Here is a 21477-nt window from a genome sequence, read left to right on the forward strand (position 1 = left end):
GAAGCAGTTAAAAGACCTTTTTTTTGCTTCTGTAGGCCCCATTCTGCCATTAGGGGAAAATCTTTCTTATTAATGTCATCCATTCCACTAATAAGCTTTCCAGTAGAAAGCTGTATCTTTCTCAGATAATTTTACATTCATTAACCATACACTATAAGCTGTACGTGTTGTTGTTAAATCACAGTCTAACCAAGTTGTAAGTAAAGCCATGTTTATGGGATGTGCCCATAACCTCCCTCTGCAACTGGAAGGACAAGGATGCCTAAAACAAAGATGCCCCATGAGGAGTGGGAAAGGACAGGATTCAGGAGCTGACTGTTAGAAAACCACAGGGACAGGTACACTCTCAGGTACCACCTCTCTACTCATCATCTACGGGTGCAAAACAACAAAACTCAGCACTAATATAACTGAGCAATAATAACATCTTCCCCTTCAGTACCAACGGCTTAGAGAAAAATCTCAATGCCAGTGTGGTGCCCATAAGCTCAAAAGACCTTGGCAGTACAGACCATGCACCCAACCCTACCTCTTCTGGCCTTGCTCCCTGTGGGTGGCTCAGTTCCGGGCAGATCAACAGGCTCCAGCACAAGCCTTTGAGTGACAAGAGGAAGAGATAAGGTGAGGGGAGACATGGGGGCAGAGGACGGGCTGACTCTCGCTCAAGCCCTGAACACGCCATGAGTGATTCTGCTGCCCGGGTCTGGATTTCTCCACCAATGCTGCAAGCCTGGTCACCCAGATCTCCCCAACACAGCCCCCTGCTCCGCATTGCCAGGAGACAGCTGGTGAGCGTTCGCGCCCAGCACCACTCACTTCAAGAATCCAAGCACACCAGCAAAAGCAGACAGAAAACACTTCTCTTAGTTATCCCGTGTATTTTCTCCTCTTCCTTTCAAACTTCCCATTGTTTTTCGTTAAGCTTACACGAGGCAAGCAAGCCTGCACAACTTGGAGGACGCATTTATGGAACAATTTTTGCCAGATTTCCCCCACCTCCTAATGACATTTAATTTGCAAACACTCCCACCGAACCGCGGGCTGCTCTCGCCTCCACCCAGGGAGTTGTTCTCAACAAAGCAACAGCTCTGAAACATCTACAGCAACTTTTTTTTTCTTTTACAATTTTCCACTTTCAGAACAACAATCAAAAAAACAAAACCCCAGAAAAAGGAAGAAGAGAAGAGAACAGCGTAAGGAAGTATTTGCACATTTGTCCAGAGTAGCCGGGAAAGGGCTTTGGATCGTGTCCCCTGCACCGAGGGGCTGCAGCCGGCTCCGCCCGGGACCGCGACCGGGACCGCGACCGGGACCGAGACCGGGACCGCGACCGGGACCGCGACTTACCGCGGGGGCGGTTCGGCGCTGCGCCGCCGCCGAGCGTGGCTCATCCGGGGCTGCTCCGCGCCCGCCCCGCCACTGCCCCGCCACCACCGCACTTACCTCCCCGCGCCGCGCCGCTCCGCGGGGAGAGGGGCAAGGGGACCCCGGGAGCCAGAGGGAGGGGCCGGAAAGCTGCGGCGCGGCTGACCTGATCCGGGGGCTGCTCCGCGCCGCACCGCGCTCTGCTCGCACCGCGCTCTGCTCCGCACCGCAGGGCGGCCAGCGGCGGGCCGGGCGGGAGGCGAGTGCCCGCCGCCCCGGGGAGCCCGCGGAGCAGGGCTGGACATACTGAAACAATGAGATCGGCTGTTTTCTAAGGCTCACGTGGAGGAGAAAAGTCTGCATCCTATTTCCTGGGGTTTCCAATTTTAAAAAGGAAAAAAAAAAAAGCGGGTGGTGAAAGCCGAGCCCCGTGCCTGCCATGGGGCAGAGGTGCCTCACCACCTAGGTCTGCCTAGGTTAAGTCCACTCAGTCAGTCAAAAGTGGCTTCAAAATTGTGCTATGAAGTGCTTTTAGTTTTCTTTTCATACCACTGCCGCTTACTAAGATCTAAGCAGCCCCATATTTACCTCACCATAACCCGCCACAGAAGCATTTGGTGGTTTTGATCCCAATCCTTAGATTGAGAGGGTCCAGTTGTCATATTTATATGACAATAGAGACTGTTTATAGAAACTCATCCCGGTATAAATTAGATACATGTCTCTGGGAAGAACAAAGTCACTGCAGCACTATGTCATCGCAAAAACATCCCTTGGAGGGTCTTAAGAAAAACTCAGGGTGCCTTTTCCCTACCAGGCAGCCCGGATGTGCTTGCAAGCGCAGGGGGCTGGCTTCAGTGCCCTGGCTCGGTCAGAAGGAGACTGTCTTGCCCTTGATGGGGAGCCCTGGGAACTCCCTTTGGGGAACAGGGCTCAGCTCCCCCCTGCATTTCTGCCCCTTCAGCACAAGCTGTTTCCAGCCCTTAGCCTGGCTGTAGGGCTAGACCTGCCTCTGCTGGGTAGCCCTGAACCTCTGCAACCAGCCCCTGGGGCAGGCAGCACAGGGAGACCCATCTGGGCTGTTTCACACTGCAGAGTTCCTCCATCTTCTCTGGCATTTAGTTATGGGAGGAAGGAACTGACCAAACACCCCCCCCATACATCCAGGCCTCACTGCTCATCCTGTTTGATGCTTACCAAAGCTGTTGGCAGAGAACAGCTTGGCTCAAGCCTGCATGGGAAGGGTCATGGAAGCATTGCACTTAGGGCCCTGCTGAGGTTGCAGGTTCAGCCCTCAGCAAAGTGTCTCTGCACCACCAGCCTGCCCCTATCACAGGCAATGCGAGCAGCCAGCTGATGGATGTAGCAAAGCATCCATGGTCTGGCTGCTGGCTTTGCCTTTTCTAACGACCAAGAGATGGAGCAGCATCTACTGCTGTGGTCAGAGGTGGTGGCTCCCACGCAGCACTTGGTCACCTTCTTCTGGCACTGCTGCCCTGGGAGAGATGTTCCTCATCGTGGCCTTCTCCTCCTGTGCTCTCCTCTCCTCCTCATAGCAACTGCAGCTCAACCCAGTCTGTGACAGTAAAAATGCAACATTATTGAAGAAACTTTTGGGCTGCCTCTAGCTCTCAGCAGCTCCCATTCACAGGCAAGTCTGAAATCTGCACAGACAAAATGTGCATACAATTAGGGAAAAGTAGCAGTGTAAGAATTTCCATTTCTGAATAATGTGGTATCCTGTCTCTGACATAGGCAAATCTTGGGAAAGTGGGACTGTCTTATTGTGTGAAGTGGGGAGGGGGTTTGCTGTCGATTGCTGCTGAGCACCCTCAGGGCTAGACCAACTATACAAAATTATTGTGTAACTTTAGCTGGAGAGAAAAATGCTATTTGCTTTGTGAGGAAACAATCAATCCTCCAAAAAATGATCCTACACAGTCTTGAATTTCATCCGAAGGAAAAAAAGAAGCATAGAAAGAGCAGAGGACTCTGATTTCTCTCTACCTCTGCGGAGATGTGATGTGAGCACCACTCCTCTGAAGGTAGCATTTACAGTCTCCTTAAATCATCTGGTGACAGCCCATGAGTGCCACTTGCTGCCATCCAGCTGCAGCATGAGCAGATGGCAAGAAGCTGAGCCAGAGGTCATGCTTCATCTGGGCTTTGCACATCAGGTTGTGGGTGAGCTGGGAGCAAGCCCACGTCTGCCACCTCCACACCCTGCAGTCCAAGTCACCCATGTTTGAGGAAGACAAGGAGACACCAATGGCGCCAAGCCCCGGACTGTGATAAAACTAAAATAGGAATGACAGGACACTCCTGACATCACTCCAGCAGTTTTTGCTGTTAAAGCTATGATGGCCTCAGCAAGACGAAGTCTGCAGGTAGGGGTAAAATCTCTCATAAGACAAATTGATGCACATGGAAAATACAAAGCTTTCAGGCACAAAAATCCTTCCTCAGATCTAAGAGGGGGAAGCAAGCTGCACCCCTGACTCTGTTAGATTTTCAGCATGAGGTTTCTTCTCCCTAAAACACCTATTGACTGTTGTTTTGCTCCACAAGCACAACCAACACAGGCAGAGGCAGTGGGAGATCCCAACAACCAGACCCATTAAAGACAGAAGTTAAAAATCCCTCTCAACACTTGTACAACAGTGTTTCCGATGCCCTTGCTAAGCCCAGAGCTGAATGTGTACAATGGGGGGACTTTAGGGGGAAATATAACCACAGCTTTGGTGTTTGCTGTACACCTTTAGGAGGGGAGAGGTGCAGGGGAAGTCATACACAGGGTCTCAGCCTTGTGTCCAGCAGCTGAGGATTGAGCTGGAGGAAAGCAATGGCACTGTCGGGGTAGATAACTGTGACACAGGGAGCAGCCTCTATCCTGCTCTGCCAATGATTTCCTGACATACCACTAAGACAAATCAATTAATCTCTCTACATATCAGTGTAAAACAGCAATAATAGATGCAACATAGCCCCAGAGGACCTTACTGTAGAGGATAGAAACTCCTCAGCACAGCAGAGCAAAATAGCTGTTAAGAACCTGCCAGTTCAGCTCTGCTACACCTCACCACAACACCACTTAACCGGATAAACTCAGGAAGTCCTAGACCTAAATTGAAAGTTGGAGTAATATGCTGGTGGCCTGTCCTCAGGCAGTGTTTTCACTTTATTTGCCTGATTAAAACTATTTCTCAGAAACAGAGTAATTTTCTTATCATAATATTACTTAAATTTTACTTCAAGTGTCACTGAAGAATTAATACATCCAGGATTTCATGAAGCGAGGCTAAACAGGAATTTCCATCTTTTCTGAATGAAGGAAAATTGACAAAGAAACATTGTTTGAGGACTGAAAAGGTAAGGCAAGCTGTGTGAATCTGCACAAGATACAGAGCAGCCATAATTGGTGGTGGGATTAGCACATATCCACTCAGGGACTAGCTTTGGAAAGCAAAACTAACTCTTTGGAAGACTGACTCAAGATGGAAAAATGTTCTTTTGGACTTTCATTCAGCCATTTTTTGCAGCTCCAGCACTCTGGAAACTGAGCTCTGCATTGGGCACCAAAGGGGAGAGGAGTAGTGCTGCCTCCTTCCAAGAGACAGGCACAAAACCTGGACACATAGAGAATCCTCTGTACATGGTGTAGTAGGGAACTTGACCCACTTAGAAGCAACTGGAGCTTTTCCAAATAAAAGCCCTAAAGAAGAGGCACCAAATCTGGGTGGAGAAAATGTGATATTTTAGAATTCCAGAGCTAACATAAAAAAAGTTTTAGTGTTTCCTAAGCAGCAATTTCCTAATTGCAGACCAGTGGCAACCACACCACCAGTGTCCTCGACTCCTTTTTTTCTGCCAGTGTAAAGTGTAGGAACTCTTTTGCCACATCTCTTCCATGACTCTCTCTTCCTCATGGCTATAACATTTCCACTTCAAAGCAGTGCTACTCTGGTTGAATAACCCCAGAGCAGAGCTGAACAATTGTCAAGTGTGGGCAGACTCAGACTGAAATATTTCCTCACACGTCCTCATCCAACCACAATTTTTCAGAATTTGGGAAGATGTCACAAAGCAGCAGAAAAAAAATGCCTCCTTGGCCAAAGTCAGGCCATTCAACAGCATGCCTTTTATTGCAGAGTACCGTTGAGAAACATAAGAAATGTATAGCTCACATAGGAAAAACTTTCAGCAGATGTTGCTGCTTTGAAATACCAGACTGTCAATATTCAAATGAGAGAAAAATTAAACAATTTATAATTAGCCCAATCCAAACAAGTCAATTACAATGTATGTCTACTCAACCCAGTGGAGAAAAGCCCTTATTGTTCTGGAGATTTCTGATCACCAGGGCTTGCAAAGATTTGCTATGACATGTACAGTTGAACTCTTAACAGAAGAAAATTAAAGAAACAGCTTACAAGAGAAGATTCCTGTGGTGCTGGATAAATGTAATGTGAGAATTACCTACTTGGACAGTTTAAGAGGAAAACAGCATTGCCCTTCCTTTATCATCAGCCAGTTTTTCTGCAGGTATTCATTCAAATTCAGTACTCTGCTATATGTATTCAGTGCCCTTGGAGGAAATAAAGTCATAGATGTGAAACAGACTAAAGCATAACTCTTCCAGCAAGGAACAAATGTGCCCTACAGTGACTTGCTCTTAATTTAATGGACTGACAAACAAAGAACACTTACAAGCAGCATTTGATAAGGTATTCTTTCAGGTTCTGACATTTTACTGCAAGTGTTTGAGAAATGCACTGAAATCTAAGATCCGAGGGCTCTTCAATACAAATGGCAGGAAAATTATCCTTATTTTAGAACCTGGCTTGAAACTGTTCCTTGTTCTCAAACTTTTTCACCGTCAATAAGTACACATCAGAAAGCATGGCTCTCAGAAATCAGCACTCTGATGCCAGCAGATGTCACCTTGTTGATAAGCTTTCAGCCTGCAAATGCTACTGAGACAAATCCTCTGCCAAGGTGAGCTCTTCCTTTACCCCATAGCTACAGAAACAGGTACAGCATGCCTTCTTCTTTCCAGGGCTTGTTACCTTCAGTTTTGTCACACAAAGTTCCCAAGAAACCCCAGCTGAGCATGTCAGATGCACTTGAGTTTGGACTGATTTCTGATTATGCAGTAGTGGCTCAAATCTAACATCCCTACAAATGTGCAGCGAGCAGGTGGAGCTGTGTTTTTCCCCAGTCACCCCTGTTGGCATCTCCCATTTCTTCCTAGCCATCCCAATTCCTCTCACAGGATCTTCTGTACATGAACATTTTGAGAATGAGGAAGTCAAGGATGCAATTGAAACAACTCATTTTTAATGTTTATTTTTTTTAAAGTGTTCAGTATTGACTTTGCAAATTAAAAAAAAAAAAAACAAAACAACAAAAAACAGATGAAGCGTTAGCTTTTTTCATGGTGGATGAGCTGGCGAATGCAGACTGTTAAAATCCACTTCAGATTTGCTGCAGCAAATTGCATGCAGATTGTAAACAAAACAAATATCCAAGATAAGAATGACTGCCAACATGCTGCATCACGTGAAGCTACCCTCAGGGTAATGCTTTGCATTATGATTCTGAAACATGCTCTTAATTTAGAAAGGACAACAATATTGAAACATCATTTCAGCAGAACATTACAAATATTTAAGGTTGTCAGCTAGGACCAGAGCTCATGGGCTCTTTCTGTGTGGGCTTTTTTTATGTGGGTTTTTGCACCCACATAAAGCTCTGCTAACATCAGCAGGGTTCTCTTGTGGGTGCAGAGATCGGTCAGCACTGCACCCAGCCTTTCTGGATATAGCAGTAGGTAGGATGTAGGAAAGCAGCCAGTGTGAAAGTTAGGATGGCTACAGGTTGCAGGAAGAAAGTAAGAAAGGGGAAGTCTGGCAGCCAGACTGTAAGCAGGACTGAAATGCCCCGAGAAGCAGTGCACACTCTACATTGAAAACTGTGGAGTGGCTCTGTACAAGAACAGCAAAGTCTGGAGTCCTCTTACAGTTTTGTCCCATAATGGTGCATGGAACAAATTAATGTCACAGGACAGTCATTTGTCTGGAGAGCACTTACTGTCAGGGCAAATAGGTGGCATTGCCCAGAGCTATTCAGAGCAAAGATGGAATTAAGTGTTAGGGTATCTCCCAAAGGACATCAACTGAGCAACTGGCAAGCAGTAAAACCAGCTGAGAGACTCACAGCAAAGCAGAAGGCAGCAAAGGGCACCTGTTTGGTAATATTGGACCATTGCTTCTCCAGCTCCAGTTTGGATCTGAGCATGGGGCTGGGGTGTAGAGTGCTCTCGAGGGAGCAGGGCTGCCACAGCTCTGTGCCCTGAGCAGCAGCCCCCCACAGACACACAGCAATGAGGAAGGACTGCAGCCACCTGCTAGGGAGGAGAAGGGATAAAATTAGAGAGGCTGCAGGGGTGTGCAGCCAGCCCCAGGCAGGGTGGCGGGCATAATTTTAAACTCTCCTTAAGTCTGTGTGAGCTTTTCTTTTTTTTTTTTTTTTAATCCCTTGCCCTTTCAGTGAGAATGAGGACTTGCCAGGCCTTTACCCTGAAGTAAATTGTATCTTCTGTCATTCCTTTACTTAGATACTGAGTTTACATACCTTCCAACTTCTGATTTTTACCTGCCTATCTTCTACGGCCAGGAGCTTTTCCCTTTGTGAAAATATTTCTGCTCCCAGCAGTGTGGTGGTTCATATTTGTATGGCCACCTTAAATTTAATAGTTCTTCTATTTGCTTCCAAGATAAGCATATATCCATCTCCTGCTGCAATATCTTGTAGCTATCAGAAGGAGCTGCTGCTGCTGGAGTCAGCATCTTTGCCCATGTGCACACTGCTCATGCCACAGAATTCCCCCAAAATAGCATATGTCTGTTCTCCTTGGCACAGACAGCCCTGCAGGCAGGTTCTTCTGCACTCATATTTCTGCTCCCGTAAAATCTGGGGTTCACTCCCATGACCACAATATTAGTTCTCTGTATGCTTCTTACATGCACCAGCCTATGTGGGATCCCCTTTTTTCCTTTCTAAACTATAAATTAATTTTTTAGGTGTTTAATTCTGGGCCTGAATATTCCCATCTAGATTCCAGTCTCAAGCTCATCATCCCCATAACACACTCCATTACCAACCCAAAATGGGAAGACTCTGTCTTCACCCCTGAAATGAGGTATGACTTCCGTCTGGTATTTCTGTATTTCACTGCATGGGAAGTACCATTTGCCAAGTTTCTGCTTTGCTATCTGGAGTTGCCCGCTGCCTTTGCCATTCCCCAAGTTGCCAGAAAATTGTCAGAAACATACATCCCTTCAAAACCAGCTAGAATCATAAATAAGACTACCTCTCTCTCATCTCTAGTGCTCACAAATGCAGAGGGAAACAATGTTTAAGCCTTCCACAGTTCTCCACTCCCCAGCACTATCTCAAACCCTAGCAGTGCTTTACATCACCTTGTTAACTGAGGCTGTTGCTTTGTCGCATCTGCTCTAGATACAAGGCGTTGCTCAGTTGTCACGTGAGACTCGCCCACAGGAGTCTGTTCTAACCAGCAGCTGAATTTTTGTGAGGAGCCTGGTGTAACCCCAGCCATGGTGACACATGAGGCTAAGGCAGAGACTGCCACTGCTGATGAGAGGTTTCTGGCTCAGCCTGCACAGGCAGAGACCTGCTGCCATCGAGCGCAGGTCAGGCAGTAACCTGTGCATTTGGGAGGTATGGCATGGTCCCCTTTGACAAAGAAGTGTGTAAACCCTTATAATTACTTGACACAGATCGTTGTTTTCCTCTGGTGGATGGCTCAAATAAAAATATTTGCACTGAGGCCAAGAATGGAGGGTCCGAGCCCCATTAACATTCTGCGTTCATAATAAATACCTGCTATACAAATAAACCACCCAAATAGCTATTTCCACAAATGTCACAAACTTACCTTGTACCCAAGTTGCTGTTTGGCACTGCCTGCTATCCGGGAGGAGCATGACAGGCAATTCCTTGCCATAATACCTTTCAATAACTAGTACAACCTTTTATCATTAAAGCATCCAAGAAGCTGCTCTAGCCTGGGTGTGGATACAGCCACAAGGCTAGCAGAGCTGTGCCACACTGCCTAGCTCTGCTGTCCAGTACCACACCAATGCAGGGACGGACGTGTCACCTGCTGTTTGTTTTACCACTAAATCTGTCTCTTGATCCCACCAGGCAGTGGTGGCCACCACCAGAATACTAGTTTCAGGTTTTTTTCCCCAAAGCTCATCTCTAGCAAAAGCATCAGCCTCAGACTTTCAGCACCTTTTCTGCAGAAAACTAGCATTATGTTAAACTAAGCCAAGCCGGTTAGAAACTAACCTACTGTTATTTAACATGCAATTGTCATTGCTGTTTTCCTTGCTTGTTTTAAAATGCAAATGATCCAAAGAAACAAGTAAAATTGTGGTTTTGACCGCTGTGGGTAAATGGGTGACTGTCACCAAAACCTGGCAGATCACATCTCTCCTCCAGCCAGGAACAAGGCCTCATATTAGAAGCTTCCCAAATTGGATAAGGTGTGGAGCTAATAAAAACTTGAATCAGCCTAGAGACCTGATGATTAAATCTTGGAAAGCTGAAGGCCATGTGAGCAGTTAATACTGACTTCTACCATGATGGATCTCTAACAACATGTGAAAGTTATCATCTAGCAAGGCAAAACATCCCTGTTGTTGGGCAGCGCAGACACACAGCTAGCCAAGTTCTTAGCAAAACCATCTCATGAGCCCCACAGGGACTATTTGGAGATGTCATCCTGCACAAATATACTTACTTCACACAAAATCATCTCAGCTTAATGTTAAAAAGTAGTCCAAATGTTACCTGCTCTGAAAAAAATCCAACTAAGATGTTTCCTTTTCTTTTTTTCCACCGTAGCTTTAACTGCAACTTTAGACTTGGATCCATGCAACAAGCATCCCTTTTACAGCACTTACTTCTTTGCTGCATTTATGGATGCTACTATATAGGAAAAAAGGCTGTAAGAGTATATAACCCTGGTTAGTTCATACTCAAAGGCGAACTCACAATTACCTTGGACATGCTTTTCCTGTTACTACTGAAGGGAATAGATGACCCTATAAAACAGACAGCAGCAACACCCTTTCACAGCTGTCTCCAGTTTCTCTCCTGAAATTTGGCTGTGTGTTTTCTTCAAGATTCAGGCCACAGATGTAAACTGTTTAGGGATATCCCTGTATGACTGTTTCTCCTTAGCAATGTCAGAAAGAATGAAAAATGTGAACCATTAGTTTTATAACCATCAGAAAAAAAAAAAAAAAAAGTAGAAAAAACCCTGTCTACAGGGAGGGTCTGACCTGCAGCAGCCTGGTCTGTTTTCTCAACACCTTACAGTTTCTGGGGAAGTGTTATTCTGAAGGAGTTTCCAGGTAGTGATGGGCAGATCCCAGATGCCCACAGATCCCACTCTGGTGGTCGCCATTGTAAGCCATGATGAGCCTTTGCAGGGAAAAGAAAGTGTCACAGAGGGAAGGTTGTAGGTTTTTTGTTTTGTTAAGATAAGATCTGTAAACTGGAATTGCCAAGGCACTGTGGTAGCTGCTCATCAGAAAGGCCCCATTTAACTGCGTTATCTGCTCACCTTCAGTGCTTTTCTGAAATAGTTACAGCTGGCCCATGCTTTGCCCTTGCACAGGGGAGGGGGAGAGGGAAACATCTGGTAGCCCACACCCGGAGCCTGTGCAAACTCCTGCTGCCAAAGAAGGAAGGGGTATCCAATTTTTCCCCAATTTTAACACAAGCCAGGCATTAGGAGGAGGAAAGGTGACTCCACATGGCTGCCAAATGCCCCATTCACACAGCAAGCAGGTGAGCCCTTCAAGAGACTGGGCTCTTCTTGCAGGACTTCCTCATCTTCCACAACACCATTGCGTGCGGCTAAAAGGGGACTAGACTCCTTGTTGCAACCCCACTTGCACAGGTGGCAAACCTGCAAAAACACAGGTGTGCACCTAGGCATGCCTTGGTTCAGGGTAAGAAAGCAGGGAACGAATTAACAATAGGAAAATGCAGGAGCGCAGCTTATGGCCACCTGAGAAGTGTCTGCAGAAGCCAGTGAACACCTGGCCACAGGGGAGGCTTTCAGACTGGGAAAAAGGGACAAGCAAGGGGACAGTCTCCCAAGATGAATGAGTTGTCCTTACAACTCCTGCTGTATAAAATAACAGAAACTGAAGTGGGGAGGGCACACCTCTGCAGCAGTGGTCCTTCCCGCCTCCTGGCACTTACAGTTGCTCTGTGCTTTTGAAACATCTTTGGAGCAGTGCAGTGGCTTTTACTTCTTATGGTTTCCACACAAACCCCCGCCCCCATTCCTTGTTCCTCTTTGTACTGGGTGTCTGTGGCAAGGCTGGGGGGCTGCAGGGGCCTCTGTGAGGAGAGGCTGGGGAGGATGCCTGTGCTGGACACCTCTGCACCACCTCTAGGAAGAGGTGGTTAAGAAGGGTTAGAACACCACACAGCTGTGAGGAAAAAAGTGTTAGAAACAGCCCTGTGACACCCAGGAGAGATGAGAAGGCAGAAGGTGTTTTAGTTTTTTGTTTCTGACCATCTGTATTTTAATCACCAATAAATTAAATTAATTTACCCCAGGACTGCAATGCTATTAGCTTCTGTAACACACAAGAAGCACCAGTCACCTAGAAATAGGAATATACAATTAAGATTTCCCTCTTAAGCATTATCTACATAAAGCAGCATAAAACAAGATAGTGGGAAATTATTGCCATAAAGAGAAAACCTCGTGACATTTGTGATGAGAGTAGCTGCAGCTCCTCACTATTTCAGACAAGACCAACCTGATGGCCAGTACCCCACCAGCCTGCAGCTCTGGCTCACCTTTAGTCACACTGCTGTTGAATTTCACTCCGAGGTGGTGCATGTTAGTTGTGATTAATCCTTTGTTTATCTTACAGAGGAGCTGTGATTTAATCAGTGCTTGGGATCAGTGCAGAGATCCCCCTGAGTCAAACCCTATGGCAGAGGAAGTCATATTTCCATCGCTGCACCCAGGCATTGCCTCACATTTAGAAGTTTTCCAGTAGAACTTTAACAGTCTCCATATGTGGTTCAGAAGGGCTAAATTTAAGCTTGCTGTTATTTAAGAAATTGTTTTTTTTTAATGAGACATATCTGTGTGCAAAGCCCTTTGCAGAAAGTATGTGTGGGTTTGAGGAGTAGGAGAGAGCTGTGAATAGATTTGAGTTCTTCAGCAGTTACCAGAAGTCTGCCCAGGATGTAAATTCATGCTTAGCCCTTAAAACTGAGATCCTAAAAACGTGTGGAGACCTGACCTGATATTGTCTTTTTTATTTTGGGTAGACCTTTATCTTCAAATAATAAGCCAATGTTTAGGCTTGCACAAGGCATCGCTAAAGAGGGGGAAAAAATGTCTTTTGTCTCTGACGTTGTTGTTATGTGGCATCAACATACCATTTAATAAAAGCATCTTGATATAATAATAGTTTAAAATTTTATTTCCAAACAAAGCTATTGTTTGCCCATAGTAATGTAAATTTGCTGTTCTCGTTACACTTCACAGATGAGGAGAGGAAAAGATTTTAGAATCTCCCCAAGGAGAGATTTAATTGTAAAACAAAGCACTAAGTATGACATTTATCTGAGATTGTAAAGGCTACAATAATTAAAAAAGATTAAAACATATGGTGCACCTCATGAGGGCGGTTAATATGATCTCCCAGATGGAACTTTTTGGGTTACTGAGAAGAAAGAGGAAAATACAACTATTCTTTTCAATGTTGAATCATAAAATAAGCCTTTGCCTTAGTCCTGGTGAATAAGGAATGGCACCCCCAGATTAACTGAATTAAAATAGAGGAGAATGATTTCCTTTTATCTGCTAAGCAAGATATGAGCTACAGTTGTGTTCTATTAATGCATTAACAATATGATATGATATGATGAGGGAAGGAAATTGTCATTAGTGGTTCGTAATAGTCTGGCAGTTGATGCTAGCACATGATAGGGCCATGTTTCAGCTGGAGGAGAAGTGTTAGATAATCAACATGTTACACTTAGGGCACCCTCTCTAATTGCAAATGCTAGGTTATATTTCAGTGATGTTATAGATGTAATATGGACCACAAGAAAACCTTTGCCAGCAGACTCTTTGACAGGCTTCTAGCTGGACATGTTGCAATGCGGTCAAATCCCATAACAGCGGACCTGGAGATAAAAACAAAACAAAACTCACAACAACAACAACAAACTTGTGTAATCAGATAATACATAAAGGCTGAAAGCCAAATCCTTAGCTGGTGTTAACTAGCATACATCTAGTACATCTACACTCACCTTCTCCATTCTGGGCTCAGTTCTGTTATTTCATAGCTTTTAAGCTCTACCTTCCCACTTCAAGGTGCAGAGCGAAAGACTGTAAACTTTGAGCTACCAGTTTGAAACTGTGTTTTGTAAAAATCTATTCTTGGTTAAAACCTGTAAGCGTCTCTTCCAAATATTTATATCTTTTGCTGCTGTGCATCAATTGGGTACGCACAGCTTGGACTAGTGAAGTGTCCATTTCTGACAGTATGTCAGTACCTGCTGGCTATTTAAGCCTTCTGTCTGAGAGGGTACTAAGAGTTAGACTAAACATGATGAATACTCATGACTTTTTGGCTTTACGGAAGATAGTCCAAAAGGAAGCCAAGGAAAAAGTTGTATTTCTTCTTTCTGCTCCCTGACAGGGAGGTCAGGAAATAGGAATATCAGAAAAAGGCAAAAATATATTAAAAGAAAAGCAGATAAGAAAGCACATCTGACTGGCCAGTGAGCCAGCCATTATTTAGTATCACACACTTGCCCCTGTGACCCAGGCATGTGATATATGCCTGGCATATTACATATACGTCATGAAATATGAAGTGTATCACAAGAAGACTATCTGATGCTAGGCTCATGCTAGTTCCCAGTGCAATCCCTGGTATCACTGAGGAAGAAGGCATCCATTACACAAACATGCGAATATAGCATTTACCAAGAACTCTATTCCTCAGCCCAAGTGGCTACCACCACATAGAGCTTCTTCCCTGATCTCATTTTGAATTGGCCCCAAATTCACAATCCAGTCACTTTGTTCTTAATCATAAACATCAGCACCCAGGAGCGTATGCTATAATCAAGGTCCATCCTCGCATCTCAGCAGGCAGGAGGGCTGGTCCATCCAACATAATTTAAGTTGGTAGCTGCATCAATTCGAAGTGGCACCTTCAGAAGGAAGGAGAGGAATTTTGGCACATTTTCCTTGAAGGGCAGCCTGAAACTCATAGCCCTCTGCTGGCAGTATTTATAAGACATAATTTGCCCAATTAAATGACATCACTGGTGGAGAAAGATGAGCTGATCTGTCAGACCTGCAAAGCAATAAATGTCAGCGACAGCAGCAGCTAGAAGAGCAAATGATTAGCAACGGGTAGGCCAAACATTAAGCAAAGGAAGGAAAATTCTTCCCTGAGATATACCTTTCCTGAAAAAATCATATCAAGCTCAAAAGCTGGGGGTTTGTTTCTCCTTTCTTTTTTTTTTCTTCTTCTGTATAAGTAATATGGAAAGAAAACAGAAGAAAGAGGATAATTTCTCTGGTATGAAAGTGCTTACTGATTGCAACTATTTCTGGATTCCCCACACCTGACATTTGACAGTTTCATCCCAGAAGAAAATTGTGTCGCTTGCATTTTTAGGAAAAATATTCTCAGATTAATTTATGCAGATTTGGATATAAATTACTTTCAGGCTCAACTTTCATCATGATGGCAAGTCTTGTTTGTGACTCCCCAACTGTCTGCAGTCTCCAGTAATTGTAGCAGCCTATAGGTATTCTCTCAAGTTGGATTTGCTTCATTCATTTGAATATGAGCTCAAAGGAAAAAAAAAAAGAAACTTCTCTTCTACCAGATGCCTTATTTAGATGTGATTTACATACGGGGAAAAAGTGTGAGAAATATCAGTATTTGCATTTAAACATGATTTCAGGATGCCTGTCGTGGTTCATTCATCTGCTTTTTGGCTCTTCAATACATTTAGCTCACTTTTCTTTGACTGTACAAGCATATGGGTCTCATTAGCTTAATGGTGGGTTTATTTATTCTTCATCCTTACTGGCACTTTTTAACTTTTAAGTGCAGTGTAGGGGTTAGGTGAACTACATTTATGTTCAAAATCATCCATGTCATAGCTAACCTGATTGGTAACTCATTGATCCTGGATAAATACCCAAGAAAACTTTAGGTGATGATCATCTTGGTTTTCCTTTTTTCAGGTAAGATGTGGTACCTTTCGGCTAAGCAGAGGCTTTGGAGAGGGAAGGCTATGAAGGACAGCTGGAAGTGTTTCCTGAAGCTGACTCAGGACTTGTAGGCATTTATGTTCTATCTTGGATCCAATGCTGCCACATAGAAACCAAGTATGAATATTCCTCCTGCAACTGGACAGTAAGCGTACCTGCCCTGCTTGAGCAACCAAGCAAAATGCTGGAGAGAAGCAAACTCTGTAGCTACTGGATGTCCCCAGATTAACACAGGCATTACATGGGCTGGTCACTGCCGCAGGTAGCACTGGGGTGCCATGGATGCCTCCCTGTGGCCCGAGGCAACATCTGGCACAGAGACAGGGCAGTTATATATATATACACACACATATATAGGTCCAATGGCTACCTCTAGCTTCAGTTTCAGCTCCATGACAGTTTTCCTTAGAAATCTCTGCAGAAATCACCTGGGTGAGTTCAACACAAGCATGACTTAAACTTGAATAATGTCAGAATAGCAGAACTTTTATCTTTTCTCTTCCCTGAAGGAAATGAGATATAGATATAGATATATAAAATCATTAAATGATTAAGCCACCTCTTGAGACACAGAAAAAAATGTGTGCTTGGATATGTTCAACAGCCTCTGAACCCCTCAGAGAGAAGGTGGTAAAGGAAGGAGTGCTGCTTGGAAAAGCAGCTGAGAAAAATGAAGTAGATGTCTTTGCTAAGGAAATACTAGAACAGCCATTTAACACTCCAAGCTGAGCTCCCCAGGCTATGAAATACATGGGTAATTTACCACTTACCCAGTATTAGTGTTGCGTTGAGCCTAACAATTCATAACCACAGACCTCCTAGATATTTGCAAAAACACTCCAAACATATGTAATTTTTCACTCTAATCCAACCGATAATAAAGTGGTTTTGACCTCCCTTGTAAAATGTTTACATTACTGCTTCCATTGCTATTTGTACTTCCCTTTTCACCTTTCTTCCACCAAGGGTGAGAATTGACTGTTGCAAGATCACTGGCTCGCTTCCAGCAGCAATCCTGCACCGCTTGGTGCCTGCTGTCCCTTGCAGCTGCTTGATGCCTGGCTGCTGCTTAGACTTTTCTGTTCTTCATAGTGAGTCCCTGTGGTGGTACCAACTTGAAAGCATTAACACCCACCTGACATGCCAGAGACGAGAAAATTGTTGAAAAATATAGCAATCGAATATTCTAGTTTATCAAGTGGTGTTGAATAGCCTCCACCCCCTTCAGATTTCACACAGAAGTCTCCCATTTCATCTTCCTGTTGTTCCATCGATGCTGACAAGTTTTAAATGTGAAGTAGGTTGTAGTGATGGAGGGCTTGTATCAAAGCTCCCATAAACCCCCTGCCATTGGGGCTTTCTAGCAGGGGCACTGAAAAGACAGGCAGTTTGGCTCACCTGCCCTCATTGTGCTTCTCAAAACAGTAATTCCCCAGAGCTCACCTTATCAAATTCCTTCTTGTAGCCTGCCAAAAATATATTCTTATTAAAAGTCTACCTTTTACGTTATACACAAGAGCATAATTTATGTAAAGAACTACTTCCTACAAAGAGAAATGTCACATGAGAAAGATTAAATAGAAAATTGTGTTTCAATAAATCAGTCCCATAACACAGAACCATTGGCTTCCAAAAGCAGATATATATATTGTTTCCTTTCAAATTTATGCATATAGCCAGCAGGAATATCTAAAATAATTCCACTAAAACAGAAAAAGGGAAAAAAAAGCACTCTCTAAGATAAACTTTTCTGTATGCAAAAGCAAGTGAAGTGAAGTGAAAAAATGAAGCTGATAAATTTTTACAGTGAAATTCACTCTGTTGCAGAAGGAATGGGCCCAGGGCCCAGGGATTACATGGCTTCTCCAACCTGTCCTACTCTTTGCTCCCTCCTGTTTCTGCATCTTCCAAACCAGAAGCCCCATCAGAGCTTAGGGAGTTTGAGTTAGCAGGAGTTTGCATCTGACACCTGCTGAGCAGTCCCATGGAAGCTAGGGGGATGCTCAGAGACCAAATTCTGTCTAGCTCAGGAAGATAATGCAGACTTCTGAGTATTTCTGTGCACGGATGTTTGATTTTGCATAAGTCGATGGTTACATCCATGTGGATCCCAAAGGCAGAAGTTTTCCACTCTTTGCATGGGCCCAGCAGGAAGACAGGCAACAACTGGCAAGCCACAGACCTCCTCCTGCCACCCTGGACATCTCATTATTCATCTTTATCCCATTTCCCCTGACTGGATATGTGGCCCTTGCCATTTTTGTAGCCTTCCACGTCCATCTCGGGCTATAATTTAAAAGGTGTCTACCTACAAACCATAAATAAGGGGTCATTAATGGAGAAATCCATGAAGCATTACACTATTCTTACATAGAAAGCTTAGAGAAAGAGCTAGCTGCAGTAAGCCAGCTTGTCACCAAAGAAGTCACCCTTCTGACAGCTAGGTCACCCAGTGGAGGTTAAGAGCTCAGGAGTGACAGGTTGGAGGGTTTGGAAAGTGATAAACAGGCAGAAGCAGTCTCTGGTCAGTATTCCCACCAGCTCAGACTGAACCAAAAGGACCAACTGATGGAACTGTTGGGCATGGGGTGCCACCTCCTCCACTGCAAGCACAGATCTTCAGGGACTGTGGGAGGAGGCATGAGGCAGTGGGACCCCATGTTGAGCTCAGCCCAGCAGCTGCCTGGGGTCTGTTCTTCTGTGATCTACCAATTCCATGCTCCATCTTCATAGACGACCTTAAAATGCAGGGGAAAGCATCGCCCATTCAGAAAAATAACTTAATAAAGCAGTTGGTTGCTGACACGATCCAAAATTTTCCAGTTATAAAGCAGAAAGCACAACTATCAGTTTCACAGGAGCTGGGACGTGAGCAATAAAACAGTAGGTAACATCATTATGTACCAACATAGAGAAGAGGGTAAATGAGGCTTGCTTGAAATTCTATTTGCACTTCTGGCACAGCAGTAACAAATGCAGTGAAAATGCCAGGGCAGCTCTAAACCTGGAAAAGAGGAGAATCTCGCTGGAATGGCATAAACAAAAAAACAGAGCTAATGAATGCAGCTGCGGTCTCAATACCATTAGTACTAAGGCTGCATTCTCTTCAAACTCAGGCTCGCAGGCAAAGTGAGTTTATACAAAGAATGCTGAAAAGAGCATTAAATTGGTCTGTTGTGACACCAGAAAATCCTACATAGGAGTTAAGCAATGTGAGCATTAACAATAAGATATTGCTGTTCTGGGCTAATAAAACATGTACACACCACAGAAAATCCAAAGCTCTCAGTCTAAGCCCAACAAGTCCCTTCTATACCAACAGTCCCACTTTGGTTCCCTTCCTACACAGGGGAACTGCTCAGCCAATGGTGCATTTTGCATCATGTTTTAAACTAACAAGCTGTTTTGTATCTCTTTAATGGAATAGGGCCCAATATTAAGAAATGTTCCCTTAATATTTTGAGAATTAATGATGCATGAGTAATGCAGTAGTCTGATCCAAGAAATGTTCCAGTGTACTTTCATACTATCAAGTTCTTCCAAACACCTAGTTTCACTAACTACCCACAGAATACTGAAAGTGACTAGTCACCATATGAGGAAGCAGTGACTGTTGTTTTAAATGTCAAAGCAGCCGAGGCCACTCCAGTCCCTGCCAGGCTCACCAAAGGCGCACGGGATGGGATTGTAAACAGGTATCTGTAACACGTGCGCTCACTCGCCTTGCTGGAGGCTGTACAGCTTCTGAAACTCACTTCAAAGAGTTATTTGCATTAATTTAGAATTTGCAAAGAAATTTTCCTGACGCAGTCAGACAGAAAACTGTACGCGGGCATGTTTACATTGTTTCTGCGTCAGTATCCACAGGCACCAGCTGACTGCAGTACAACTCTTCCTGCTCTGCCTGAGAAGTCACAGTCCCGTTTTCTTCTCTGTTGTCAAACCACAGGATTTCTTTTAACTAAAAGCCTCCTCCTAACTGGCATTTTTTGGAGTTGAAGAGTTTTTGGAACTCAGAAGATCATATTGGGTTGCTTAATGAATCGCATGTTTTGTCTTGCTTCTGCTAGTTGATTTTAAGATAGCATTAATTAGTCTGTTTCACTCAATAGCATTTTTCAGCTGTGCAATACCTCTCGCCAAGATGTTAATGTGGCAGCGTTGCAATATATATACATACAACTTCCATAAAGCCTGAAGTTTCTTACCAGAAGAATGGCAGCTGATACTTGACTTTAAGTCTGATGTGCTTGCTTTGTTGAAGTAACCAGAAAAAAGAATCATTACTTAGCGCAAGTTACCACACAGATGGTCAATAACTGAACACTTGCCAGTTTAGCTGCATTTCTCTTTCCCTTCACAACCTTTACTGACAGTTGCTAAATTTTGTGGTGAGGACACCAGCAACATCTGTATGAACTTGTATGCAATTTTCAAAAGAATGCATAGATTTGGGCCTTTTCAAAAGTATTAGCAAATTTCTAAGAAGTTTTTCATGCAATATATAAAACTGATCTAGCTGACACTGCCCAGTAGTGGAGCTGGTGGTGGCAGATGCAAAGATGCGGTTGCACAGCGCCCCGGTTTCACAGGACTGGTTGCACACAGACCACACTGCCGAGGCCCTTTGTGCTGCTCTTTGCTTCATCTCTGAACTCCTGTTAAGTGACCTCTTTTTTTCCAGTGCAGTTCCACTCTGCAGTTTGACGTTGGGAAGCTGGCCTGGTGGAGTTTCATAATAATCTGGAAATCCATGGGAAATGATAATGTGTGCACAGTTCACAGGGTGATTTTTTTCTTTTTTTCTTTTTTTTTTTTTTTTAAATTTATTGCTAAGACCAAAATTGGGATCTGAAAGGCAAGCTGAATTCCTTCCGTGTCATACCCTGGCAATAAAGATCTGTAGAAAAAAACCTCACTTAACCCTTCTGCCTAATGAAAACCATGCAGAGCTCCGTCTCCTGAAGCTCTTCATCCTCAGCAGTTGGGAGGGAGGAGAGGACAAGGCAAGGGCAGGGTAACTGACTGAGATTGCACCTTCATTGAATTCTCACCTTCAAAAACTAGGCAGTGCTTTAAATAAACCTAAATATTTTTAATACACCTTTTTTTTTTCCCCAGCAATGAAAACAAAACACTATTTCTAGTGAAAATTCAGGTGATTATTGAATTTTCAGTGTCATTGTTAGATTTTCCACAGTTATTTAAACTGACTGGATAAAAGGCAAAAGCTTTAAAACAAAGCAAAAACAAAGGCTTCATTTGATTCTCTCATTTCCCTTCTTTGGTCCCAATCTCACTTTCCAGTCTTTGCACTACTCCCCAAGGTTTTATGTGTTGCTGTCTGACCTGAATTTTTGGTTTTCTGTTCTCTCTATTTCTACCCAAGTTCCCATAGTAAGTCTCCCAGCCATTTATTACCCTGAGCCTCAGCCCTCTCTTCTCGACCCTCCAGTCTGTCTCCAGCTGATCGCAAGACATTTAATATATATAATCCTCTTTCAAAACCTTAGCAAAGGTAAATGCTATGGATCTGCTACCACCTATCCTATTCCAACTGCCAGACTGTCAGAGCAGTAAATAGGCAAATATTTTGTTTGGCAGTACTGGTTGCAGTAGGAACATTGTTTTGCAAACTGAATTTAATGTCCAGAGGAATAAGTCCCTTTTTATAATGCAATATAAAGTGTACATGAAAAGATCCTCAGTTTTCTGTACCTAGTATGGAAAGA

General features: G+C 44.0%; 1 protein-coding gene across 3 annotated transcripts in view; it reads right to left on the minus strand.

Annotated features, from left to right (window-relative positions):
* Window positions 1-1677, minus strand: part of FBLN2 (fibulin 2) — a 118144-nt gene extending 116467 nt beyond the window's left edge. Inside the window, exon 1 of one of the 3 annotated variants that reach the window (XM_064454300.1) lies at window positions 1532-1677. The gene's annotated coding sequence lies outside the window, so the exon portion shown is untranslated. Of the gene's footprint in view, window positions 1-1347; window positions 1405-1443 lie in introns of those variants that run through there. The other 2 variants (XM_064454299.1, XM_064454301.1) reach the window with 2 other exon arrangements.
* Between the last annotated feature and the right edge of the window lie 19800 nt (window positions 1678-21477).

Source organism: Phalacrocorax carbo, chromosome 6, assembly GCF_963921805.1.
Source record: "Phalacrocorax carbo chromosome 6, bPhaCar2.1, whole genome shotgun sequence".
In the NCBI taxonomy this organism is placed as follows: Eukaryota; Metazoa; Chordata; class Aves; order Suliformes; family Phalacrocoracidae; genus Phalacrocorax; species Phalacrocorax carbo.